At 44.6% G+C, this 27,930-nt stretch overlaps 1 long non-coding RNA gene and 1 pseudogene across 5 annotated transcripts in view; both read left to right on the forward strand.

The window, feature by feature from the left end:
* The window catches only part of LOC126950316 (uncharacterized), a 76,885-nt gene that overhangs the window by 40,301 nt on the left and 8,654 nt on the right, over positions 1 to 27,930 (forward strand). For all 5 annotated transcript variants that reach the window (XR_007724155.1, XR_007724158.1, XR_007724156.1 and 2 more), the window contains 5 exons: positions 4,767 to 4,870; positions 9,604 to 9,764; positions 12,858 to 12,922; positions 21,421 to 21,544; positions 24,936 to 25,000. This is a non-coding gene — a long non-coding RNA (uncharacterized LOC126950316). The remainder of the gene's footprint in view (positions 1 to 4,766; positions 4,871 to 9,603; positions 9,765 to 12,857; positions 12,923 to 21,420; positions 21,545 to 24,935; positions 25,001 to 27,930) is intronic.
* Positions 10,630 to 10,730, forward strand: LOC126951778 (uncharacterized; annotated as a pseudogene).

Consider the following 27,930-nt stretch of genomic DNA (forward strand, 5'->3'; position numbering starts at 1 on the left):
CTCACCTTCTAGGGAGCATGGTCGTATATCTTATTCCAACTATATCTGGTATCTCAAAAACTTTAGAGTCAGAAGAAGTCCTGGGACCAGCTGGTTCTAGGGCCACAGTAGTTGTACTCTAAAGCAATTAGTCCATACTGTCTTCATTTGATATATTGGTGAGGGAAGCAACTGAAGAAGTAATGACCCCAAAGCTTCACCAGGATGGTGAGATGAGAGGCCACCACAAAGACCAAGACGGTCAGAAGGAAAGGTGGGACGGTGAGAAGACAAGCTGTCCCGAAACCCAGTAACACATGCTTAGGTTGAAAGGTGGAGGAGAAGGTGTTTTATAGCGTGGTGACACATTCTGCAAAAGCAGTGAGGGCTGCACAAGACAGTGGTGTGAGCCTCCGCAAGGAGAGAGTGCCAGGTCAGTGAGCCCTGGGGGAATACAGTCTCCTTTAAAATATTCTGGACAGAGGACAGCAGCTAGCAAAGTGACTCTGATTTCTACTCTTGGCCCCCCCTCCTAACTCTAGTATAAAGTGGCATTGTATATGCTGGTGCTCTGATCTTGGTCTGTGGATATTAGATATTAAGACTGGGGAGAAAATAAAACAGCCAGTTAATGTGCACCATTTTTACAGGCACTGTCAGTAGCATATAAGAAACAGCATGTTTCTCAAAAGTAAATTAGTTCATAGTAGTCAGTTGGCACATTTGGCAGGTACTTCTGTGAGCTTTTTTTGGTATCTTTAAACTCTTCCTTCATTGATCCTGTTAACCCAAAGCTTATTTAATAACATAAACTCTTGGTTATGAACTAGATGTTAGGAACAATAGAGAAATGAAGAGCTAATGTAATGAGTTAAAATGATTGGGACTGTAGAAATAACGTTACCAGGAATAACTTGAGGATTGTTTGCTACTGCAGCCAGCTGTGATTTTCCAAATAGGGAGATGCCTGTTTTTCTCACATAAAAGTAATTGTGCAGGTAGGCTGAGGCTGACATTGGTTCAGTTGCTCAAACATGGTAAGACTGGCTTCCCTGTGCTTCTCTCCACTCTCCTTTCTGGTGCACGATGACCAGGAGAGATCCTGTCATCATGTCTCCATCCGTCATGTCTCTATCCAATTATAAGTAAAGAAAATGCAGCATGAGCCCTGCCTGCACCCATGGTCAGGAAAAGCAAGAGGCTTTTTTTGAATCCTAGCAGAATTTTGCATAAGCCTCTTGGTTTTAAAAATGATGAATTTTAAAATAATAAAAGAAAATAAAGCACAAACTCTGAGGCCAAAGTGATAGGATTTAAATCTGTGCTCTGCCACTTAGGAAAGTTACTTAAATTCTCTGTTTTCAGGTTGCACACCTGTAAAATGGGAGGAGGAAAATCATATTTGACTCATGATTTTTAAAATTTGAGATGTTATTTCTTTTAAAATTTGAGATGTCATTTCAGAACACTTGCTATTTAGGCATTTAGGAATTTTTCACTAGAAGGAGTGTAAAGAAAGACGATGGGCATTTGTAATGGATTTAACATTCATCATTTGACTGCCTGACTGACCCCCAGAGCTGTGATTTTACTAATGAATTTTTCAGAAGTCCCTTAGCTAGCAATGAGCCTAACCAGCCTCCCACTCTCACCATTCAGTGCTCTTTTGTTCTTACCTGTTTCCACTCAAACTTGGTTACTCTCACAAAGTGATAAAAACTTGCATTTCTTTTCTTTCCTTTTTAGAGACAGGGTCTTGCTCTGTCACTCAGCCTACAATGCAGTAGTGTGATCATGGCTTACTGTAGCTTCAGACTCCTGGACTCAAGCAATACTCCCGCCTCCGCCTCCCAAGTAGCTAGGACTACAGACGTACACCACCATGCAAAGCTAAATTTTTTATTTTTTGTTGTAGAGATGGGATAGTGCTATCTTTCCCAGGATGGTCTCAAACTCTTAGCCTCAAGTGATCCTCCTGTCTCAGCCTCCCAAATTCCTGGGATTATAGGCAGGCATGAGCCACCTGTGCTCAGCCCCCTATTTCCTTTTTTTAAATAACAACTTTATTGAAATGTAGTTCACATACCATGTAATTCATTTATCAAAGTATGCAATTCAGTGGTTTTTAGAATATTCACGAAGCTGTGCATCTATCATCACAATCCATTTTAGAAGCTTTCGTTACCCTGTAGAGAAATCCACACTTCTTAGCCACTATATTCTCCTCCCCCCATGCCCCTGTGTTCCCATAGGCAACCACTGATCTATTTTCTGTCATTATAGATTTGCCTAATCTGGAATTTTTTTTTTCTTTTTTTTTGAGACAGAGTCTTGCTCTGTCACCTAGGCTGGAGTGCAGTGGTGCGATCTCAACTCACTGCAATCTCTGCCTCCTGGGTTCAAGCAATTCTTCTGCCTCAGTCTCCTGAGTAGCTGGGATTATGGGCGTCCACCACCATGTCTGGCTAATTATTGTAGTTTTAGTAGAAATGGGCTTTCACCATGTTGGTCAGGCTGGTCTCAAACTCCTGACCTCATGATCTGCCTTCCTCAGCCTCCCAAAGTGTTGGGATTAGAGGCGTGAGCCACCACACCTTCTATATAAATAGGATTGTACAATATGTGATCGTTTGTGGCTGGCTTTTTTTTCCCTCTTAGCACAATGTTTTCAGAGTTCCTTCCTGTCATAGCATGTGTCAATATTTCATTCCTTCTATGGTTGAATAATATTCCATGGTAGAGACACGCCACATTTTGTTTATTCATCAGCTGATGAACATTTGGGTTGTTTCCATGTATTGGCCACTATGAATAATGCTGCTATGAAGATTCATGTACAAGTTTTTGTGTGGACATATATTTTTATTTCTCTGGGATATATACCTAGGAGAGAAATTGTTGCATTCTATGATACTGTACATTTAGCCTTTTGAGAAACTGTTTTCCAAAGTGGTTACACCAGTCAGGTGCAGTGACTCACACCTGTAATCCCAGCTACATGAGAGGTTGAGGTGGGAGGATCACTTGAGCCTACAAGTTAAAAGAGACCAGCCTGGGCAAGATAGTGGGATCCTATCTTGATTTTTTAAAAATCAAATTAAAATGACAAGAAAGAAATACCCAAACAAAGTGGTTAAACCATTTTATGTTCCCACCAATAATGTATATGGGTTCCAATTTCTTCACATTTTCACCAACATTTCTTTTTTTGAGACAGGATCTTGCTGTGCCACCCAGGCAGGAATGCAGTGGTGTGATCACAGCTCACTGCAGCCTTGAACTCTCAGACACTTGCAATCCTTTTGCCTCAGCCTCTTGAGCAGTTGAGACTACAGTCACAAGCCACCACACTCAGCTAACTTTTTTATTTTTAGTAGAGACAAGGTTTCACTATGTCACCCAGGCTGGTTTCGAACTCCTGGACCCAAGTGATCCACTTGCCTTGGCCTCCCAAACTGCTGGGATTATAGGAGTGAGCCACCATGCCTGGTCCTGTATCTCTTTTCTCTCTTCCTTTTTTCTTTGGTAGATTGAAATGTGTCATGTACCAACTATCCATCCAATGACTGCCCACCAGTTCCAAATTCACCCTTCACTGCCTGCTCTGCAAACATAGACATGGGTTCCTTATATGCTTCCTCTGTCAGCTGGTGCATTATTAAATGTTGTCAGTACGTTGTGCTAGAGGGACTTTGTAAGAGGCTGTTCTTTCTGATTGTGGTGTATCAATCTCCACAGGCACTGAGCGTCTGCAGCACTGGGCTCCTGCCCTGCATGGTGCTCAGCAGCACCCAGTGACCAGCAGTTTCTCTGCACCTGCCTGGGTGGTTTTGTAGTGAGACAACTGTTCATTAATATCTTAATCTAGCATCATAGAGGGCGGATTTTCAGCAAATTCCAGAGGGCAGATTGCTAGCATCTTCTACCATGTGGTAATGCAGCAATTCTGCCATTGAATTACCCATGACTGTGCCCTCTCCAAGGGTGGCTGGATCTCAGCCCTAGTGAGGAGTCTATCTCCTTGGTCACTCTATCTCAGTGTAGGGACAGTAGGGGCAGTTACTGCTCATTGTATCAGCTGGTCCTATACTTTTTTTTTTTTTTTTTGAGACAGGTTCTCCCTCTGTTGCCCAGGCTAAAGTGCAGTGACAAAATCATGGCTCACTGCAGCCATGACTTCAGGGCTCACTGCAGCCATGACCTCCCTGGCTCAAGCAATCCTCCCACTGCAGCCTCCCAAGTAGCTAGGACTACAGGTGTGCACCACCACACCTGGCTATTTTTTTTTCCTTTGGTAGAGACAGGGTCTCGCTGTGTTTCCCAGGCTAGTCTCAAACTCCTGGCCTGAAGCATCCTCCTGCCTTGGCTTTTCATATTGCTGGAATTATAAGCATGAGCCACCATGCCTGGCCTCTGATAGTCCTATATTCTCTAGAGTTCTTTTTACTTTTTGGTAGCCAATCTCTTATTATGCTTTGCCCTATTATAATGATAATTCTCTGTATTAAATTTTACCACTTTAAACTTTTGAGTGGTTTATGTCTCCTGATTGAACTCTAATATGCTAAGAAGGGTCCTGGGAGATAGACTCACGTAGATGGTATTTGGGCATAGGTTTGGTTATCCAAGAGACCGTGCTAAGCTCCTTGCCAATGGGATATGGTATACTGGTGATTTCCAGGAAGTGACCTCACAGTTTCCTTGGGGGACTTTACTGGTCCTTCTTCAGGAAACCCTCTCCCTACCCCTGTTATCACTCTTTCACTCTCATCTTTACTCATCTTTAGCCTCAACCGAGATGTCTCACCCCATCCTCTATGATGCAACAAGAAGCCCCTGGGGAACATTTCAGTCCCACTCTGTACTTCTGTCATGTGCTCATTATAGTCTGGTAAGGGCTGGCATATGATTCCTATATTAGTCCATTTTGCATTGCTATAAGGAAACACCTGAGGCTGGGTAGTTTATAAAGAGAAACAGTTTATTTGGCTCACAGTTCTGCAGACTATACAAGTAGCATGGTGCCAGGCTGGGCACAGTGGCCCGCACCTGTAATCCCAGCACTTTGGGACACTGAGGCAGGAGGATTGCTTGAGCCCAGAAGTTTGAAACCAGCCTGGGAAATATGGTGAGACGTTGTCTCTACTAAAAATAAAAAGCAAATCATCCAGGTATGATGGTGCACTGATGCATGCCTGTGGTCCCAGCTACTTGGGAGGCCAAGGTGAAAAGATCTCTTTAGCCCAGGAGGTCAGGGTTGCAGTGAGCCGTAATTACACCGCTGCTCTCTAGCCTGAGTGTCAGAGTGAGATCCTGTCTCAGAATAAAAAAGCATAGTTCCAGCATCTGCTGGTGAGGACCTCAGGAGTCTTCCACTCCTGGTAGAAGGTGAAGGAAGAGCTGGCACATCACTTGGTGAGAAGATGGAGCAAGGGAGAGGGGAGGAGGTGCCAGGCTCTTTAAACAATCGGCTGTCACATGAACTAGTAGAGAGAGAACTCACTCATTACCATGGGGAGGGCACCAAGCCATTCATGAGGGATCTGCCCCCATGACCCACACACCTCCCACCAGGCACCACCTCCAACATTAGGGATTTATTTTCAATATGAGATTTGGAGGAGACAAACATTCATACTCTATCAATTTCCTGCTACCCTATAAGCTCTGTAGAGAGCAGAAACTCTTATACCTTGTTCACTGCTGTTTCCTGGGCACCTATTATAGTGCCTGGTATGCAGTAGGTGCTCAAGAAATATTTGTTAGAGCCTGATGTGTTGGCCCAAGCCTATAATTCCAGCACTTTGGGAGGAGGGGGCCAGGGGATTGCTTGTACCCAGGAGTTGAAGACCAACCTGGGCAACATAGTGAGACCCTGTCCCTAGAAAAAAAAATACACTGGTTGGGCGCAGTGGCTCATGCCTGTAATCCCAGCACTTTGGGAGACTGAAGTGGGCAGATTACCTGAGGTCAGGAGCTCAAGACCAGCCTGGCCAACATGGTGAAACCCCGTCTCTACTAAAAATACAAAAATTAGCCAGGCATGGTGGCACACACCTGTAATCCCAGTTACCTGGGAGGCTGAGGCAGGAGAATTGCTTGAACCTGGGAGTTTGAAGGTTGCAGTAAGCCAGATCACCCCACTGCACTCCAGCCTGGGTGACAAGGTGAGACTTCATCTCAACAAAAAAAAAAAAAAAAAAAAAAAAAAAAAAAGAAAGAGAAGAAAGAAAAAAGAAGAAAAAATAATATACTTAGCCGGGTGTGGTGGTACATGCCTGTAATCCCAACTGCTTGGGAGGCTGAGGTGGGAAGATCACTTGAGCCCAGAAGATGGAAGCTGCAGTGAGCCATAATCACCCCACTGTACTTCAGCCTGTGTGACAGAGGGGGACTCTGTCTCAAAAGAAGTAAAAAATAAAAATAAAAATAAAAAAAGCAGCATTATTTGTTGGGGGAAAAAAAAGTGAACAAGAAAAGGTGTCAGGAGACCTGTGAATGTGGGTCCTGTCAGTAGAGTATAGGGACTTGGGCAGGAGCAGCTGGACTTGAAGAGCAGGTTGGTGGAGACTAGGTCATTCATCCTAAGCAGTTTGCCCTATAGCATGTAGATGAAATATCCCACATTGCCTGCTGGTGACTGAACTGGACTTCCTGTTTCTGTGTTTGGTTTGACCATCACAGTGTTGAAGAACTGTTGAATTGAGTACCTTGCAGTTTGCTACAGTTTCCCCCGGTCTCCCACGTTACTCGGGCCTCCTTCCCTCTTGTAGGTTGCCTGACTCACTGAGACCTGTGTTTGCTATCCCTGCAGATGGGTGGGTAGGAGGCAATTTAAGGAGGAAGATTTAATATATGAGTCATAGAAAGATAAATAGACTGGGCACAGTGGCTAAAACCTATAATCCCAGCATTTTGGGAGGCCAAGGTGGGAGGATTAGTTTAACCCAGGAGTTCAAGACCAGCCTGGGCCACATAGTGAGAACCTCCTCTCTAAAAAAATTTAAAAATTAGCCAGGCATGGTGGCATGTACCTATAATCCCAGCTGTTCAGGAGGCTGAAGTGGGAGGATAGCTTGAGTCCAGGAATTGAAAGCTGCAGTGAGCCGTGATCTTGCCACTGCATTCCAGCCTGGGTGATAGAGTGAGACCCTATCTCAGAAAAATAAAGCAAGAGAGAGCTAAATAGATCCAGCATTGGTGGGAGTGTGCTTTTGAGTGCTCTTTAGGAGAAAATTTTATTTTAACGTTTTTTCTTCTTTAAATTTTTTATATTCTCTTTTCTTTTTCTTTTTTTTGAGATGGAGTTTTGCTCTGTCACCCAGGCTGGAGTACAGTGGCGCCGTCTCGGCTCACTGCAACCTCCACCTCCCAGGTTCAAGCAATTCTCCTGCCTCAGCCTCCTGAGTAGCCGGGACTACGGGCCCGTGCCTCCACACCAGGCTCATTTTTGTATTTTTAGTAGAGACGGGGTTTCTCCATGTTGGCCAGGCTGGTCTTGAACTCCTGACCTCGTTACCCAACCTGCCTCGGCCCCCCAAAGTGCTGGGATTAGAAGCGTGAGCCACCGTGCCTGGCCAATTTTTTTATATTCTAGCAAACCATTTCTTCAACAAGGATAAATTAATTGCATCCAAAGAGCCCTAGGAGCAGGGCAGACTCAGAAAATCAGAGGCACTGTAGTCCATTTGAGCAGCTTATATCTTTGGACCGCTAAGCTGACCAGTGTCAGTCTGGGTCCATTCTGTCCTCTTTAATTTCTCAAACACAAAGTGCCCTGCTGGAATCTGAAGTCGGATATGCAGTAGATCAGCAGTGACTCTGCAGCCTGCTATGTTTTGAGGCCTTACGCTAGGAAATGTGTGGAATACAAAATGTAAGAGAAGGCTAGAATAGAGCATCTCCTGGGGAAACAAGAGCCAGAGATATGGCGGTGCCCCATGGAGACAGCCAGCTGGTGTTCGGCAGTGCTTTGTGGAAAGGCCGTACTTTGGTAAGGTCTCTACAATCTGGAATGTGGCTTAAAATATTACAGGGCTCCAAACTCCAGTCGCTTTTTGTTTTTTTGTTTTTTGTTTTAAGACAGAGTCTTGCTCTGTCACCTATGCTGGAGTGCAGTGGTGCGATCTCGGCTCACTGCAACCTCTGCCTCCTGGGTTCAAGTGATTTTCCTGCCTCTGCCTCCTAAGTAGCTGGGATTACACACATCCACTACCACACCCGGCTAATTTTTGTATTTTTAGTAGAGACAGGGTTTCACCATGTTGGCCAGGCTTGTCTCGAACTCCTGACCTCAGGTGGTCCGCCACCTCGGCCTCCCAAAGTGCTAGAATTACAGGTGTGAGCCACTGTGCCCAGCCAAACTCCAGTTTTTCATGTTCCCTGCATAGGTCAGGGTCGTAGGGAGTGATTCATTCTAGCAGAACTCCCTGGCTTTTAAGGCAGGTGTTCTATTTATTAATTACAAAGGAGGTGTATTTCTCCCCTGGTAGTCTAAAGATTTTGGTCCTTTCCCAGACACTCTGTTTCCACTGTGCGGGTTCTTGGAAAACTAAGCAGAGGATGAGGAAAAGACCGTGAACAAAGTTGCTGGTCCCTCCCTGTCCCACAAAAGAGCATACCTCTTCTGTAACCAGAAGACCCTTTTTAAGGCAGGTGTTCTATTTATTAATTGACAAAGGAGGTGTATTTCTCCCCTGGTAGTCTAAAGATTTTGGTCCTTTCCCAGACACTCTGTTTCCACTGTGCGGGTTCTTGGAAAACTAAGCAGAGGATGAGGAAAAGACCGTGAACAAAGTTGCTGGTCCCTCCCTGTCCCACAAAAGAGCATACCTCTTCTGTAACCAGAAGACCCTTTTCTTTAGTCTAAAGTCTGGACAGACTGAGATGAGGGTGTGTGTGTGTGTGTCTGCATGTGGCTGTGTGCATGCGTGTGTGTGTGTGTGTGTGTGTGTGTGTATGTATGTATGTATGTATATGTTGAGACAGGGTCTCACTCTGTCACCCAGGCTGTAGTGCAACGGTGAGATCAGAGCTCACTGCAGCTTCCACTTCTGCAGCTTCCACTTTCATCCTCCCACTTCGGCCTCCAGAGTAGCTGGGACTATAGGAAAGTGCCACCGCACCCAGCTCATTTTCTAATTTTTTTTTTTTTTTTTTTTTTTTTTTTTTTTTGAGACGGAGTCTCGCTCTGTCGCCCAGGCTGGAGTGCAGTGGCCGGATCTCAGCTCACTGCAAGCTCTGCCTCCCGGGTTCACGCCATTCTCCTGCCTCAGCCTCCTGAGTAGCTGGGACTACAGGCGCCCACCACCTCGCCCGGCTAGTTTTTTGTATTTTTTTAGTAGAGACGGGGTTTCACCGTGTTAGCCAGGATGGTCTCGATCTCCCGACCTCGTGATCCGCCCGTCTCGGCCTCCCAAAGTGCTGGGATTACAGGCTTGAGCCACCGCGCCCGACCATTTTCTAATTTTTTGTAGAGATTTCACTGTGTTGCCCAGGCTGGTCTTGAACTCCTGGCCTCACAGGATCCTCCTGCCTTAGTCTTCTGATGGGCTGGGATTATAGGTATGGACCACCTCAGCTGACCTGCAGTGATTTTTCAACAATGTGATTCCTCTTTTACAGAACCAGCTAAGCTGAATATTACCTTGAGAACAAGGGCTAGCCTGTGATTTCATGGCCTTTCTTCCATTTGTGGTTCTTGCCAAGTGGAATTTAAGTGACCTTTTATCAAGATGGATAAACCCAAGTTTCCCAGTGCCAGAATACAGAAAATGGATGGACAAGTAAGTCCCACACAGCACCCATAACCCAGACATGGAGACCTCAATACACCTGGGCCCCAGACATCACCTTTCATTGTGAGTAGCTCAGAGATGACACTTTTGGTTATTAAGTACCCACTGGCAATAGTTTATATAACAGCAAGTGAAGGAATAAATAGTCACTAAAACATTTTCTGTTCCCAATTCCAGGATTAATTGGATTAGATAATTATCTTATGAAGAATTTTCATATGCCACAGTCCTGACTATATTTTCAAGTCAACAGAAAAATTCTATTAAACAGTCAACCTTCTGTCTCATTCTGTTGCCCAGAATGGAGTGCAGTGGTGCAATTATGGCTCACTGCAGCCTCAATCTCCTGGGCTCAAGCAATCCTCCTGACTCAGCCTCACAAGTAGCTGGGACTACAAGTGCTTGTCACCACACCTCGCTAATTTTCTCATATATATATATACACACACATTTACACACACACACACATATATTTTTTATATATATATATATATATCTCGATACCTCAGGACTGACTCGAAAACTTGAGTATATGTGGAATTTGGTATACACAGAAATGGAGGAGCTGGAACCAATCTCCCCCATATACCAAGGGACAAATTATATCTGTTTTTTACAATTATACTGTAGGATACATTATGTTCCATCACAATGGTTATTTTTAGTGACAATTTTTAATTTAGTGAAATTACCATAAAAATAATAAAAGTAAAAAAAATAATAATAATAATAATAAAAGTAGCAGCTAATATTTACTGAGCTGTTACTAGGTGCCTATAAATACCATAGTTTTTTAAATTCCCCATAACTCTTCCTTATTCCATGTAACCACCCTATCTTAAATTACTCATGCTTGCTTCAGTAGCACATATACTAAAGTTGGAACAATAGAGAGATTGGCATGGCCTCTGTGCAAGAATGACATTGCAAATTTGTGAAGCATTCCGCAATTTTTTTAAAAAGAAAAAAAAAAAATACTCCGAGATTTTCACTGTGTTTGTGCATATGAGCTTTTGTTTAGGTTGAATTATATCCAAAGATGGTATTTCCAGAAGTGAGATTACTGTGAGTCACAGGGCATGAGCATTCTTATTACACTTGATGCAAATTGCTGAGCTTTCAGTCATGGTGGCTGTCGGCCTATAATCCCAGCACTTTGGGAGGTTGAGGTGGGAGGATTGCTTGAGGCCAGGAGTTGGAGGAGGCAGTATAGTGAGTCACTGTCTGTATTATTTTTAAAAAATTGCTAAGCTTTACCCTGGAAGGCTTATATACAATTTAAACATCACCAATAGGATAAGAAAATGCGCATTTCACTGCACCTTTGCCAGCACAGGGTATTATAATTTAACAAGTTATTTTCTGTTTAATTATTTTTAATAAATAAAAGACCTCATACTATTTTCATTTGTCATTTTTTATTTTTTTTTTTTGAGACAGAGTCTTGCTCTGTCACCAGGCTGGAGTGCAGTGGCATGATCTTGGCTCACTGCAACCTCCGCCTCCCAGGTTCAAGCAATTCTCCTGCCTCAGCCTCCTGAATAGCTGGGATTACAGGTGCCTGCCACCATGCCTGACTAATTTTTGCATTTTTAGTAGAGACGGGGTTTCACCATACTCATCAGGCTGGTCTTGAACTCCTGAACTCATGATCCACCCACCTCAGCCTCCCAAAGTGCTGGGATTACAGGCATGAGCCACCGTGCCCGTCCTGTTTGTCACATTTTAATATCTTTTCTTTTGTTAGCTTATTAGTTTTATTTCTTTATTGTCTTTTTTTTTTTTTTTTGAGACTAAGTCTCACTGTGTCTTCCAGGCTTGAGTGTAGTGGCCCAGGCAGAGTCTCAACTCACCACAGCCTTGACCTCCTGGACTCAAGTGATCCTTCCACCTCAGTAGCTGGGACTATAGGCACATGCCACCATGTCTGGCTATTTTTATTTTTTATTTTTAGTGGAGACAATGTCTTGCTATGTTTCCCAGGCTGGTCTGGAACTCCTGGCCTCAAACAATCCTCCCACCACCCTCTCCCAAAGTGCTTGGTATTGTAAGTGTGAGCCACCATGCCTGGGCTGTCTGTGTCTTTTCCATTTATTTATAGAGTTAATGTGTATTTTGCTAATTTGATGATCTATTTGTTTAATCTCATTCAATTATAAAAATAGTAAATACTTTTAAATAAAGAAGTGAAAAATTTCCTTTACTCTTTAGACCCACAATTTTATCTCAGGAAATAATTGCTATTGTGAAAATGGGCCATATTCTTCAAGATACATATAGGCTAATTGGACGTCACTTCACATTTTCATATTTTGTGAATATCTATGCCAATACCTATTGCTTTAAATCCTTTTCATGGTTGCATAATATTTTATTATATGGATGTATCACAATTTATAAGTCAACTGCTGTAGGCATTTAGGCTCCTTGTAATATTTGCTTTGAGCTCTTTATATAATTAAAAATTAACGCCCCCCCTCAGCCAGGTGTGGCAGCTCACACCTGTAATCGCAGCACTCTGGAAGGCTGAGGTGGGAGAACTGCTTGAGGGTAGGAGATTACCACCAGCCTGGTCAACATAACGACACTTTGTCTCTACTAAAAATTAAAAAAAAAAAATGAGCTTGACATTGTAGTGCACACCTGTAGTCCCAGCTACAGGGGAGGCTGAGACTAGAAGATCTCTTGACCCTAGGAGGTTGAGGCTGTATTTGTAAGCTATGATCACACCACTGCACTCCAGCTTTGGTAACAGAGTAAGACTGCGTTTCTTAAATAAAATAAAAATTAGATGGGAAGATTGCTCAAGCCCAGGAGGTTAAGGCTGCAGTGAGCTGAGATTGCACCACTGCAGTACAGCCGAGGCGACAGAGCAAGACCCTTTCTCAAAAAACAAAATAAACTAAAAATTAACCCTTTATCATATTTCCAGTGACACCATCCCTCCTACGTTTTTCCTAGAAGCCCTTGAATTTTGTTTGCTTTTCACATACGATTTAAAACTTTTAAGTACTGATGTCTGTCTGTGTCATCCCTCTTTAAAAAAAAAAAGAAAAAAGAATGTCTTTTTGTCACTTCCAGCTGAATCTACCATGAAAGACTTCAGAATCCAGGAAGAGAGACTGATTGGGCAACATCTTATTCAGGTACAAAAAGACTTGGACTATTACTCAAAAATGGTCAAATAACAGTACATGCATCAAATGCAATGGGAAGCTCTTCCGGAGGGTGAGAGAAGCTTCCAGTTAAGGTGACATTGAAGCCAGGTCCTGAAAGATGAGGAAGAGTTGTATGAGAGTGGAGAGGGAAGGGGGAGGTGGAGGGATGGGGAATGGGCTGGGATGGGATGGAGGGAGCTGCCCAGGCAGGGAAACCAGCACTGTAAAGACCTGGACAATGAAGATGGCACATTTTTGTTCAGGGAATGGTGAATTAAGTATGGTGGGAATGCTTTGGAGAGACGGTAATTTGCTTGTATGGAATTTTGCCTGAGAGAACTCATTACAATTTCTAATCTGTTGATGTTATCATGCATCACTGTCCTTGTCAGATAGTTTGGAGTAGGTATAATAATCACAATAACATCAAGCATAGTATTTCATTAGTTCTCGCAAAATCACAGGTAGGTGCCACAGTTATCCCCATTTTACACACAAAATGATGAAGACTTGGGGATAATAAGTGATTTGCCCAAGCTCACCTGGATATTAAGACTGAGTCAAATATTGGGTCTTGTTTGACTTTAATGCTTGCTTTTTCCATGAGCACCATGCATTGTCTCTCCTATGCAGTTAAGCAGGTAGACAGGTGAGAGAAAAATCCATGTTTCTACTCACACACTTCTGACCAAATGTGTGTGCAGAGCTTCTACACCAATTCTCCAACTCTCTGGATACCAACTGCGTATCCCACAATTCCATTCTGACACTACCTGGAGTTAGTGCAGACCCCACAGATTAGGAGCTCAGTCCCACGAGACCACCCTCACTTCAGATGCCAGTTGCAAGTCCTAGGTTGTCACCTGTATTTTGACCAACCAGTTAGAAATCAGGGGTTCCCATGACTTTCTTCTTAGGTTGAATTATTTGCTAGAACAACTCACAGAGCTTAGAAAAACAGTTTTTCTTTTCTTTTCTTTCTTTTTTTTTTTTAAGAGACAGGGTCTCGCTCTATTGCCCAGGCTCGAGTGCAGTGGTGCAATCATAGCTCATTGATACCTCAACCTCCAGGGCTCAAGTGATTCTCCTGCTTCAGCCTCTCAAGTAGCTGGAATTACAAGTTTCCCACCACCACATCTGGCTAATTTATTTTATTTTTTTGTATAGATAGAGTCTTGTTACATTGCCCAGGCTGTTCTCAAATTCCTGGGCTCAAGTGATTCCCCCACCTCTGCCTCCGAAAGTGCTGGGATTACAGGCATGAGACACCACATCTGGCCAGTTTATTTTCTATTACTGGTTCAATGTAAAGGCTACATCTCAGAAACAGCCAATGAAAGAGATGCACAGGGCAAGGCAAGTGGGGAGGGTCACAGAGCTTCCATGCCCTCTCTTGGGCACACTACCCTGCCAGCACCTCCTCATGTGCAGCAACACGGAAGCTCTCCGAATCCTGTTGTTTAGGGTTTTTATGGAGGCATGATTGATAAAATCATTGGCCGTTAGTGGTTAAGTCAATCTCCAGCCCCTTTTGCCTCCTGGAGCTCAGTGGGTGAGACTGAAATTTCCAAGCCTCAAAAAATGTGGTTGGGGTCAGGCACGGTGGCTCATGCCTGTAATCCCAGCACTTTGGGAGGCCAAGGTGGGCAGATCACCTGAAGTCAGGAGTTTAAGACCAGCCTGACCAACATGAAGAAATCCCGTCTCTACTAAAAATACAAAAATTAGCTAGGCATGGTGGCACATGCCTGTAATCCCAGCTACTCAGGAGGCTGAGGCAGGAGAATCACTTGAAGCCCAGAGGTGGAGGTTGTAGTGAACCGAGATTGTCCCATTACACTCCAGCCTGGGCTACGAGAGCCAAACTCCGTTTAAAAAAAAAAAAAATGTGGTTGATTCCTCTGGCAACCAGCCCTTCTGAAGCAGTCTAGGAGCTTCCAGCCACCCAGGCATTTCAACAGCATCCCACATACTTTCTTACCATGCTGCGATCTGAAAGAACTTAGAGGCCCTTGTGTCAGGAACCTGGGACTAAGACCAAAAATTAAAACAGAAGATGCTCCTATTACCTATATCACTAAGGACTTTATAAGAGCTTTAGAAATTTTGTGCCAGGAACCGGGGCAAAAACCAAATATATATTTCTTATATTTGAGACAGAGTCTCACTCTCCCACCCAGGCTGGAGTGCAGTGCTGTGATCATAGCTCACTGCAGCCTTGACCTCCTAGGCTAAAGCAATCCTCCCACCTTAGCCTCTCCAGTAGCTGGGACTACAGGCATGCATCACCATGCCCAGCTGATTTTAATTTTAATTTTGTAAAGACAAGGTCTTGCTGTGTTGCCCAGGCTGATCTTGAACTCTTGGTCTCAAGCATTCCTTCATCTTTGGTCTCCCAAAGTGTTGGGATTACAGGTGGGAGCCAGCATGCCCACCAATCACAAGGATCTTTATAAGAGAAAGGAGGTAGGAGAGTCAGAATTAGAGAAGAAGATGTGGTGATGGAAAAAGAGGTCAGAGAGGGAAATTTGAAGATGCCGCACTTCTGGCTTTATAGATGGAGTCAGGGGCCATCTTTAAGGTGAGTCAAAGAATGGGGGTGGCTTCTAGAAACTGGAAAAGGCAGCCCCTCTGACACCTTGTCTTTAGCTTTAATAGACCTAGTTGGGCTTCTGGCCCCCAGAACTGTAAGATGGTAGATTTGTGGGGTTTTAAGCCACTAAACATAGGGTAGTTTGTTGCAGCGCAAGAAGAAATGAACATGAAGCCAGGGGCGGTTGCTCATACCTGTAATCCCAGAACTTTGGGAGGCTGAGGTGGGAAGATTGCTCAAGCCCAGGAGCTTAAGACCAGCCTGGGCAACATAGTGAGACCTCATGTCTACAAAAATTTTAAAGAAAAGGCCAGGTGCGGTGGTTCACGCCTGTAATGCCAGCACTTTGGGAGGCCAAGGTGGGGTGGATCACGAGGTCAGGAGTTCAAGACCAGCCTAGCAAAGATGGTGAAACCGCGTCTCTACTAAAAATACAAAAATTAGCCGGGTGTGGTAGTGGGCACCTGTAATCCCAGCTACTCGGGAGGCTGAGGCAGAGAATCACTTGAATCCAGGAGGCAGAGGTTGCAGTGAGCCAAGATCACGCCATTGCACTCTAGCCTAGGCGATAGAGTAAGACTGTCTCAAAAAAAAAAAAAAAAAAAATTGCCAGGTGTTGTGGCATGCACCTGTAGTCTCAGCTCCTAGGGTAACTGAGCCTGGAGGATTGTTTAAGCCTAAGGGGTTGAGGTTGCTGTGAGCTGGGATTGCACCACTGTACTTCAACCTGGGCAATAGAGCAAGACCCTGTCAGAAAAGACAGAAAGAAGGAAAGGAAAGGAAAGGAAGGAGAAAGAGAAAGAAAAAGAAAAAGAAAGAAAGGAGCATGGTGGGAATGGGGACAGATGGCAATGTTAAGTAGAATGGTCAGGGTTGGCCTCATAAGTGAAAATTGAGCAAAAGTTTGAAGCAGGCGATGGAGCTGGCCAAGGTGCTGAGAGAAGAGCACTGTAGGCTGAGTCAACAGGATAAAGGCATTAGGAGGAAACTCCCTGGTGTGTCTGAGGCTCTGGAAGGAGGCCAGAGGGGCAAAGAGATACAGAGAGAGAAGTAGGGGAGGAGCCAGGGAGTTGCTGGGCTGGGATCAGTACAGATCGTGTAAGCACTGGAGGCTATTGCTGGGGCTTTGGCTTTTACTCTGACCGAAATGGGAACCGTGGGGGTCGGGGGTGGGGTGGGGCGGTTCTCAGCAGAGAAGCAACGTGATCTTTTTCCTGATTTAAAAGCACCTCCCTGGCTGCTGAGTTGAGAAAGACTGTGGGAAGATTTGGGTAGAAGCAGGGGGTCTAAAGTGTGGCAATATTCAGGTGGAAGATGAAGTCAGTCAATAGGATTTCCTGACAGACTGGATGTGAGCTGTGAGAGAAGGCAGGAGTCAAGGTTGAGTTTGGTTCTAATTGAATTATTAAGTAATTTTAAAAAACACTGCTGCCTTTCCCAATCCTACCAAGTAAAGGATGCTAGATTAAAGAAATCTCAAGTCAGGCCAGGTGCAGTGGCTCACACTTATAGTTCCAACAGTTTGAGAGGCAGAGATGGGCGTATGTTTCAAGGCCATGAGTTCGAGAACAGCCTTGCAACATAGCAAGACCTCCTCTCTACAAAAATGAAAAAAGAAATTTAATAAAATAAAATAAATATAGCTGGGCATGGTAGTGTGTACCTATGGCCCCAGTTACTCAGGAGGCTGAGGTGGGCAGATCTCTTGAGGCTAGGAGTTTGAGGCCAGCTCATAGCAAGACTTCTCTCTCTATAAAAATTTTTTTTTAAAAGCCTGATATGGTGATACTTGCCTGTATTCCCAGGTACTGGTGCAGCTGAGGCAGGATGATCTCTTGAGCCTAGTTGGTCAAAGCTGTAGTGATCTATGATTATACCACTGCACTCCAGCCTGGGTGACAGAGCAGGACCCTGTCTCAAAATACAAATATGAATGAAGTGAAATTTTAAGTCAGAGCAGTCCCTTCTAGGCTATGCAGGCCTTGCAACCGCAGAGCCGCATTGTGTGGCTGTGGATGAGGAGACCCCTGCCCAATTGTTATTGGCTATATAATCAGTTTATTTTTAAATATAGTAATCAAATATATTTCATCATACTTAATGGTCTCAGATATGTGTGGGTTTTTGAATTCTCCTTGGAACAGGTTGTAACATCTTATTGGCTCCATCATTCCCTAATTTTTTTATCTTATCAGTTTTTAATAAGATCAGAATTGATATTAGACTACCTAATCAGTTTTGATTAAGGAGAAAATGAAATTGTGTTGTTTGCACTTTATCCAAGTCTGTTGTCATATTTGCTAAATCGAATCAATACTTGAACAAATGCAAAATTAAGGCTTCTTTATCATGAAACACTATGTCATTCTTGAAAAAGATGCTTTAAAAAATAAAAAGACAGTGTCTTGCTTTTGTCGCCCAGGCTGGAGTGCAATGGCGCGATTTTGCCTCACTGCAACCTCCGCCTTCTGGGTTCAAGCAATTCTCAGGCCTCAGCCTCCTGAGTAGCTGAGATTAAGGCGCCCGCCACCACACCCATCTAATTTTTGTATTTTTAGTAGAGATGGGGTTTCACCATGTTGGCCAGGCTGGTCTTAAACTCCTGACCTCAGGTGATCTGCCTGCCTCAGCCTCCCAAAGTGCAGGGATTACAGGCATGAGCCACCATGCCCAGCCTCCATTTCTTTTTTGTAGTCTTTAATAAACAGCTGCTATCATTGCAGACTTGCTATTTAGGCACTTAAGAGTTTTTCACTAGAAGGCATGTAAAGAAAGACCATCGGCATTTGTAATGAATTTAGCATTCATTCTTTGACTGTATGACTGTCCCTAGAGCTGTAACTTTACTAATGAATTTTTCAGAAGCAACTTAGCTAGCAACTGGGCCTAACCAGCCACTTACTCTCATTATTCAGTGCTCTTTTATTCTTGTCTATTTCTCCTCAAACTTGACTATACTCACAAAGTGATAAAAACTTGTATTTCTGCTGGGCGCGGTGGCTCACACCTGTAATCCCAGCACTTTGGGAGGCCAAGGCGGGTGGATCACAAGGTCAGGAGATCGAGACCATCCTGGCTAACACGGTGAAACCCCGTCTCTACTAAAAATACAAAAAATTAGTCGAGCATGGTGGCCGGCACTTGTAGTCCCAGCTGCTTGGGAGGCTGAGGCAGGAGAATGGCATGAACCCAGGAGGTGGAGCTTGCAGTGAGTCGAAATTGTCCACTGCACTCCAGCCTGGGCGACAGAGCGAGACTCCATCTCAAAAAACAAAACAAAACAAAACAAAAAAACTTGTATTTCTTTTCTTTCCTTTTTAGAGACAGGGTCTTGCTCTGTCGCCCAGGCTGCAGTACAGTGACATGATCATGGTTCACTGTAGCCTCAAACTCCTGGGCTTAAGCAATCCTCAGTCTCCCAAGTAGCTGGGACTACAGACGTGTGCCACCATGCCCAGCTAATTTTTTTATTTTTTATCATAGAGATGGGATCTTGCTAGATTTCTCAGACTAGACTCAAACTCCTGCCTCAGCCTCCCAAAGTGCTGGGATTACAGGCAGGTGTGACCACCTGTGCCCAGCCACTTATTTTTTAAATAATAGCTTTATTAAAATATGATTCACATACTCTTCCATTTATTTATTTATTGAAATCTGCAATTCAGTAGGTTTTAGAGTATTCCCAGAGCTGTGCATCGATCACCACAGTCACTTTTAGAACCTTTCATTACCCTATAGAGAAATCCGTACCCCTTAGCCAGTACCTCCTACTCCCCCCACCTGCCTTGGCCCCCAGCCTTAGGCAACCATTGATTCATTTTTTGTCGCTGTAGAATTTCCTAATCTGGACAAATAGAATTGTACAATATGTGACTTAGCAGTGTTTTCAAAGTTCCTTTATGTCATAGTGTGTATCAATATTTCATTCCTTCTATGACTGAATAATACTCCGTGGTAGAGACACACTGCATTTTGTTTATCTGTTCATCAGTTGGTGGACATTTGGGTTGTTTCCGTGTATTAGCCATTATGAATAATGGTGCTGTGAAGATTGCTGTACAAGTTTTTGTGTGGACATATATTTTTATTTCTCTGGGATATATGCCTAGGAGTGAAATTGTGGTATTATATGATGACTGTATATTTAGCCTTTTGAGGAACTGACAGTTTGTTTTCTAAAGTGGCTACACCAGTTGGGTGCAATGGCTCACACCCGTAGTCCCAGCTACTCAGGAGGCTCAGCTGGGAGGATTACTTGAGCCCACAAGTTCAAGATCAGCCTGGGCAAGATAGTGAGACCTTATCTTGATTTTTTTTAAAAATCCAATTAAAATGACACGAAAAGAAATACCCAAAGTGGTTACATGATTTTATGTTCCCACCAGTAATGTATGTGAGTTCCAGTTCCTCCACATCTTCACTGACATTTTTGTTTTTTTTCTAGACAGGGGCTTGTTCTGTCTCTCCGGCTGCAGCACAGTGATGCCATCACAGTTCACTGCAACCTTGATCTCCCAGGCACAAGTGATTTTCTCATCTCAGCCTTCTGAGTAGCTGAAAATTACAGGTGCATGCCACCATGCTTGGCTAATTTTTATATGTTTTTGTAGTGATGGAGTTTTACCATGTTGCTCAGGCTGGTCTCTTACTCCTGGCCTCAAGTGATCTGCCCACCTCAGCCTCCCAAAGTTCTGGAATTACAGGCTGAGCTACCATGCCCGGCCTTCACCAACATTTGTTATTATCTGTTTTTTTTTTTCTTTATCTCTTAAAGCCATATAAGAACAAGTGTCTTCAATTATACTGAAAAAAATATATAAACCCAGGGCATTGGGAGGCTGAGACAGGAAGATCTCTTGATGCCAGGAGGTTTTTTGTTTGTTTGTTTGTATTTGTTTGTTTTGAGACAGAGTCTCGCTTTGTCACTCAGGGTAGAGTGCATGCAGTGGCACGATCTTGGCTCACTGCAACCTCTGCCTCCTGGGTTCAAGTGATTCTCCTGCCTCAGCCTCCTGAGTACCTAGGATTATAGGCACATGCCACTACTGCCCGGCCAATTTTTGTATTTTTAGTAGAGACGGGGTTTCGCCGTGCTGGCCAGGCTGATCTTGAACTCCTGACCTCAGGTGATTTGCCTGCCTTGGCCTCCCAAAGTGCTGGGATTGCAAGCATGAGCCACTGCGCCTGGCCTGATGCCAGGAGTTTTAGACCAGCCTGGGCAACCTAGCAAGACCTCGTCTCTACAGAATATTTAAAAATTAGCCAGATGTGGCAGTGGCTGCCTATCGTCTCTCTCTCTCTCTTTTTTTTTTTTTTTTTTTTTTTTTGTCACTTTTTGAGACATCGTCTGGCTCTGTCACCCAGGCTGGAGTGCAGTGGTGCCCATTATGGAACAGTGCATTATGGAGTGCAGTGGTAAGCCATTATGGCTCACTGAAGCCTGAAACTCCTGGGATCAAGTGATCAACCCTCCTACCTCATTCTACCAAGTAGTGGGGACTACAGGTGCATGCCACCCGGGTCTTGCTGTGTTGTCCAGGCTGGTCTTGAGCTCCTGGCCTCAAGCGATCCTCTCACCGTGGCCTCCCAAAGTGCAAGGATTACACGTATGAGCCACCATGCCTGGCCCCTACCCTGCCTATTGAGAACCAAAAGAAGGATCCAAATTCTCCTTAACTCAACTCGAGCCATTTCCCAATTGCTTCATCAGCAAGGAGCTGGTTATTGGGCTGTCAGGCCTCCCAAGCCACACAGAAATGAGGTGAGGGAGTTTTCCTGCTGCTCCACTCTGTGAGGAGTTGGAGGATGACGTTTACTCGTTTGCAGAGAGAGATGCCTTGTAGGCACCTTAGGATGGAGGGGACCCTAATTCCAATGTCCTTTTTTTCTTTAGAAGCAGGACCTTGCTCTGTCACTCAGGATGGAGTTCAGTTGTCCTATCATGGCTCATTGTAGCCTCAAACTCCCAGTCTCAAGTGACCCTCCCACTTCATCCTTCCCAGTAGCTGGGACTACAGGTAAGCACCATGACACTTGGGGAATTTTGGGGTTTTTTGTAGAGATGAGGCCTCACTATGTTGTCAGGGCTGGCCTTGAACTCCTGGACTCAAGGGATTTTCCTGTCTTGGCCTCCCAAAGTATTGGTAATACAGGCATGAGCCATTGTGCCCACTATCTCTGGTTCTTAACCTTCTGCCTCCCTTTTCCACATTTAAGGAACACTTGTAATTACATGGGCTCACCCAGATACTGCCAGATAATCTTGTTTTAAGGTCAGCTGATTAGCAACATTAATTCCATCTGCACTCTTAATTCCCCTTCCTATGTATTTGTGCAGTGTAACATAGGACATGAGCTATTGCTGGGGGGTGGGAGGGCTGTCGTTACCTTGGCCACCACAGTGACTATTTTGTGCCAGGTACTGAGCTAAGCACTGGTGAATTAAACATGAATAACACATACTCCCTAATCTCCATTCATATATGGGAGGAGCACCTCACCTCCCATACTCCTGAGAATCTGGGGAGTCAAGGAAGGCTTCCAGGAGGAGATGATGCCAAAGCAGAGAAGTGACAGAGGAGCCGAAGCTACCCAGGAAGAGAGTAGAGGTTTAAGGGGAAGCGTATTCTAAGCAGAGGGCATCACCCACTTCAGAGCCTCCCAGAGGAGTGAGAGTGGGCATTCAGGGGGCAGATGAGGCTCAGTTGGACTCCACAGCAGGTAAAATGGAGAGGGGCAAGAGCAGTGAGTCTGCCTTGGAATGCAGGGCAGAGCAGGGGCTGTTAAGGAGTTTGGACTTAATCCCTGAGGCAAGGAGGAGTGATGTAAATGGGGGAAGAGTAACATAATGAGATTCATGGATTAGAGATGTGGTCCAGGCTGCTGTGTAGAGAAGGCATCAGGGAAAGCAGATGGCTCAGTGGGTGTACTGGAGACCTGAAGCAGGGGAAACACTGAGTTTAGGGAAAGTTTTTTAAAATATAAGAAGTTTGATTAGTTTAAATGATGGTGGGAAGGAGCTAAAAGCGGGGGATAGGTTAATGATACGGGGAAGTGGGAGGAAGAAGAACTGACAAGTGAGGTTCCAGAGAAGGCAGGAGAAGAGGAGATTCCCGTAGGGGGATTAGCACTTTCTTTTCTTTTTTTTTTCTTTCTAAGGCAGGGTCTCACTATTGCCCAGGAGTGCAATGGCATGATCTTGGCTCACTGTAGCCTAGACTTCCCAGGCTCAAGGGGTCCTCCCACCCCAGACTCCAAGTAGCTGGAACTACAGGTGTGCACCACGACCACACCTGGCTAATTTTTTTCTTTTTTTGGTAGACACAGGGTCTCACTATGTTGCACAGGCTGGTCTCCAACTCCTGGCCTCAAGCGATCCTCTTGCCTAGGCTTCCCAAATTGCTGGGATTACAGGCTTGAGCCACTATGCCTGGCCTCTGCTAGTTCTATATTTACTTTGTGTTTACTTTGTGCTAGAGTATCCCTCATTATGCTGATCCTCTGTTAAAATTAATACCTTTTTTTTTTTTTTTTTTTTTTTTTGAGATGCAGTTTTGCTCTTGTTGCCCAGGCTGGAGTGCGATGGCACAATCTCGGCTCACCGCAACCTCCGCCTCCGAGGTTCAAGCAATTCTCCTGCCTCAGCCTCCCAAGTAGCTGGAATCACAGGCATGCTCCACCACACCCAGCTAATTTTGTATTTTTCGTAGAGACGGGGTTTCTCCATGTTGGTCAAGTCTCTAACTCCTGACCTCAGGTGATCTGCCTGCCTCGGCCTCCCAAAGTCGTGGGATTATAGGCGTGAGCCACTGCGCCCAGCCAAAATTTAATACTTTTTATATTAAATTTACATACATATTTTTTCTTTTATTTTTTGATACCGGATTTTACTCTGTCGCCCAGGCTGGAGTGCAGTGGCACAATCTCTGCTCACTTCAACCTTCACTTGCCAGGCTAAAGCAATTCTTCTGCCTCAGCCTCCCAAGTAGCTGGGATTACAGGTATGTACCACCACACCCGCCTAATTTTTGTGTTTTTTGTAGAGACAGAGTTTCGTCCTGTTTCCCAGTTTGGTCTCAAACTCCTAAGCTCAAAGCGATCCACCCACCTTGGCCTCCCAAAGTGCTAGGATTACAGGTTTGAGCCACCGTGCCCATTCTAGTTTAAACTTTTGAGTGGTTTATGTCTCCTGATTGGACTCCTACAAATACAGAATTGATGCTAGGAAGGATACCAGGAGATAGACCCACACAGATGGGATTTGGGCATGGGTTTGGTTATCCACGGAGCAGTGCTGAGCTCCTTGCCAGTGGGACATGGGATGCTGGTGATTTCCAGGAACTGACCTCACAATGACTCAAGCTACCACTTACTGTTGATTGTGATGAAATGCCACCTGAGACATATGCCGTGTGAGCTTAGGGGTGCTACATTTGACCATGATGGCAGTAAAGATGACTCTGAAGAATGGCATGGGATGGATCCCTTTGAATGCACTCAAGCAGGGGTCTCCAACCACAGGGCTACAGAGCCAGAGGTGAGCAGCAAGTGAGTGAGGGGAAACTTCATCTGTATTTATAGCCCCTCCCATCACTCACATGACCACCTGAGCTCCATGTCCTCTCAGATCAGTAGGAGCATTAGATTCTCATAGAAGCACGAACCCTGTTGTGAACTTTGCATGTGAGGGATCTAGGTTGCACACTCTTTATGAGAATCTAATGGCTGATGATCTGTCACTGTCTCCCGTCACCACACATGGACAGTCTTGATGCAGGAAAACAAGCTCAGAGATGCCACTGATTCTATGTTATAGTGAGTTGTATAATTATTTCATTATATATTACAATGTAATAATAATAGAAATAACGTGCACAATATATGTAATACACTTGAATCATCCTGAAATAATTCCCTCCACCCCCAGTCTGTGGAAAAATTGTCTTCCATAAATTCATTCTGTTTTTTTGGTAGAGACAGGGTCTTAATATGTTGCCCAGGCTGATCTCAAACTGCTTGACTCAAGTAATATACCCCTCTCAGCCTCCCAAAATGCTGAGATTATAGGCATAAGCCACCATGCTCAACCAAGACTGAGTTTCTTAAACCAAATAAAGATTAAGTGAGATTACTTGAGACCAGGAGGTTGAGACTGCAGTGAGCCCTGATTGTACCACTGCACTCCAGCCTAGGTGACAGAATGAGACTGTCTCAAAAAATAAAATAAAATAAAGTACAATCAAATATAAATTAACCCTTTATAACATTCCTAGTAACTTTTCCTCCTAAGTGTTCCCCACAAGCCTTTGAATTTTGTTAAAATTTCACGTACCATTTAAAACATTTAAGAACTTATGTCTGTCTGTGTCATCCCTCTTTTTCAAAAGAATGTCTTTTTGTCACTTCTAGCTGGATCTACCATGAAAGACTTCAGAATCCAGGAAGAGAGACTGACTGGGCAACATGTTATTCAGGTACAAAAAGACTTGGACTATGACTCAGAAATGATCAAATAACAGTGCATGCATCAAGTGCAATGGGAAGCTCTTCTGGAGGGTGACAGAAGCTTCCAATTAAGGTGACATTGAAGCCGGGTCCTGAAAGATGAGGAAGAGTTGTATGAGAGTGGAGAGGGAAGGGGGAGGTGGAGGGATGGGGAATGGGCTGAGATGGGATGGAGGGAGCTGCCCAGGCAGGGAAACCAACACTGTAAAGACCTGGACAATGAAGATGGCACATTTTGTTCAGGGAATGGTGAATTAAGTATGATGGGAATGCTTTGGAGAGACAGTAATTTGCTTGTATGGAATTTTGCCTGAGAGAACTCATTACAATTTCTTTCTTTTTTTTTTTTTTTTTTGGGACAGAGTCTTGCTCTGTTGCCCAGGCTGGAGCGCAGTGGCACGATCTCAGCTGCACTGCAAGCTCCGCCTCCCGGGTTCACGCCATTTTCCTGCCTCAGCCTCCTGAGTAGCTGGGACTACAGGTGCCCGCCACCGCGCCCGGCTAATTTTTGTATATTTAGTAGAGACGGGGTTTCACCGTGGTCTCGATCTCCTGACCTTGTGATCCGCCCGCCTCGGCCTCCCAAAGTGCTGGGATTACAGGCGTGAGCCACCGCGCCCAGCCCTCATTACAATTTCTAATTTGTTGATGTTATCATGCATCACTGTCCTTGTCAGATAGTTTGGAATAGGTATAATGATCACACTAACACCAAGCATAGTATTTCACAGTTATCCCCATTTTATGAATGAAGTGATGAAGACTTAGGGATAATGAGTGATTTGCCCAAGCTCGCCTGGATATTAAGACTGAGTCAAATGTCGGGTCTGGTCTGACTTTAATGCTTGCTTTGTTCATGAGCACCACGTGTTGCCTCTCCTATGCAGTTAAGCAGGTAGACAGGTGAAAGAAAAGCCCGTGTTTGTCTCTCCTCACACACTTCTGACTGAATGTGTGTGTGGAGTTTCTACACCAAATTCTCCAATGCTCTGGATATTAACTGGGTATCCCACAATTTTATTCTGACACTACCTGGAGTTGGCACAGACCCCACAGATGAGGGGCTCAGTCCCACGAGACCACCCTCGTTTCAGATGCCAGTGGCAAGTCCTAGGTTGTCACCTGTACTTTTGACCAATCTGTTATAAATCAGGGGTTCCCATGACCGCCTTCTTGGGTTTAATAATTTGCTAGAACAGTTTACAGAACTCAGAAAAACAGTTTATTTTTTTCTGAGAGACAGGGTCTCATTTTATCACCCAGGCTGGTGTGCAGTGGTGCAGTCATAGCTCACTGCAGCCTCGACTGCCTGGGCTCAAGTGGTCCTCCCACCTCAGCCTCCCTATTAGCTGAGACTACACGTCTGCACCACTACATCTGGCTAATTAATTTCTTTTATTTTTCGTAGAAATGGGGTCTTGTTATGTTGCCCAGTCTGGCCACAAATTCCTGGGCTCAAGCGATCCTCCCACCTCAGCCTCTTAAAGTGCTGGGATTACAGATGTGAGCCACCACATCGGGCCAGTTCATTTCCTATTACTGGTTCATTGTAAAGGATACATCTCAGAAACAGCCAGTGAAAGAGATGTACATGCTGGATGTGGTGGCTTATGCCTGTAATCCCAGCACTTTGGGAGGCTGAGGTGGGAAGATCACTTAACCTCAGGAGTTTGAGACCACCCTGGGCAATATGATGAAAACCTGTCTCTACAAAAAAAAAAAAAAAAAAAAATAGCCAGGTGTGGTGTTGTGCACCTATAGTTCCAGCTACAGGGAAGCTGAGGTGAGAGGATGCCTTGAGCTGGGGACTGGGGAGGCTTAGGTTGTAGTGAGCTGAGATTGTGCCACTGCACTCTAGCCTGGACAAAAGAGCCAGACCCTCTCAAAAAAAAGAAAAGAAAGATGTCCAGGGCAAGGTAAGTGGGGAGGGGCACAGAGCTCCCATGCACTCTGTTGAACATGCTACACTCCCAGCATCTCCTGTGTTCAGTAACCCGGAAGCTCTGCAGTCCTGTTGTTCAGGGTGTTTATGGAGGCTTTATTATGCAAGCATGATTGATAAAATCCTTGGCCATTGGTGATTAAGTCGATCTCCAGCCCCACTTGCCTCCTGGAGTTAAGCGGGTGAGGCTGAAAGTTCCAAGCCTCTAATCATCTGGTTGCTTCCTCTGGCAGTCAGCCCTCCTCCTGAAGAGATCTAGGAGCTTGCAGCCACCCATTCATCTCAACAACATCCCCAAATGCATTCTTATCATGCTGGAGATCCCAGAGTTCTTAGAGGCTCTTGTGTTAGAAACCTGGGACCAAGACCAAATATTAAAACAAAAGATGCTCCTATCACCTCTATCACTGAGGTCTTTATAAAAGCTTTAGAAGCTCTGTACCAGGAACCAGGGACAGAGACCAAATATATTTTTCTTTTCTTTTCTTTTTTTGAGACAGAATCTCCCCGTGTCATCCAGGCTGGAGTGCAGTGATGTGATCATAGCTCACTATAGCTTTGACCTCCTGAGCTCAAGGGATCCTCCCACTTCAGCTTCCCAAGTAGCTGGGACTACACATGCATGTCACCCATGCCCAGCTCATTTTTGTAGAGATGAAATTTAGTTATGTCGCCCAGGCTGATCTGAAACTCCTGGGCTAAAGTGATCGTCTCACCTCAGCTTCTTAAGTAGCTGGGACTACAGGCACACACCACATCCAGCTAACATTTGTTTTCATTTTTTTCTAGAGGTGGGGTCCCACTATGTTGTTCAGGCTAGTTTCAAACTTTGGGCCTCAGGTGTTCCTCCTGCCTTGACCTCCCAGAGTGTTAGTATTATGGGTGAGAGCCACCATGCCCAGCAATCACAAGGGTCTTTATAAAAGAAAGAGGGGCCGGGCGCAGTGGCTCAAGCCT

This window comes from Macaca thibetana, chromosome 3 (genome assembly GCF_024542745.1).
Source record: "Macaca thibetana thibetana isolate TM-01 chromosome 3, ASM2454274v1, whole genome shotgun sequence".
NCBI classification, from domain to species: Eukaryota; Metazoa; Chordata; class Mammalia; order Primates; family Cercopithecidae; genus Macaca; species Macaca thibetana.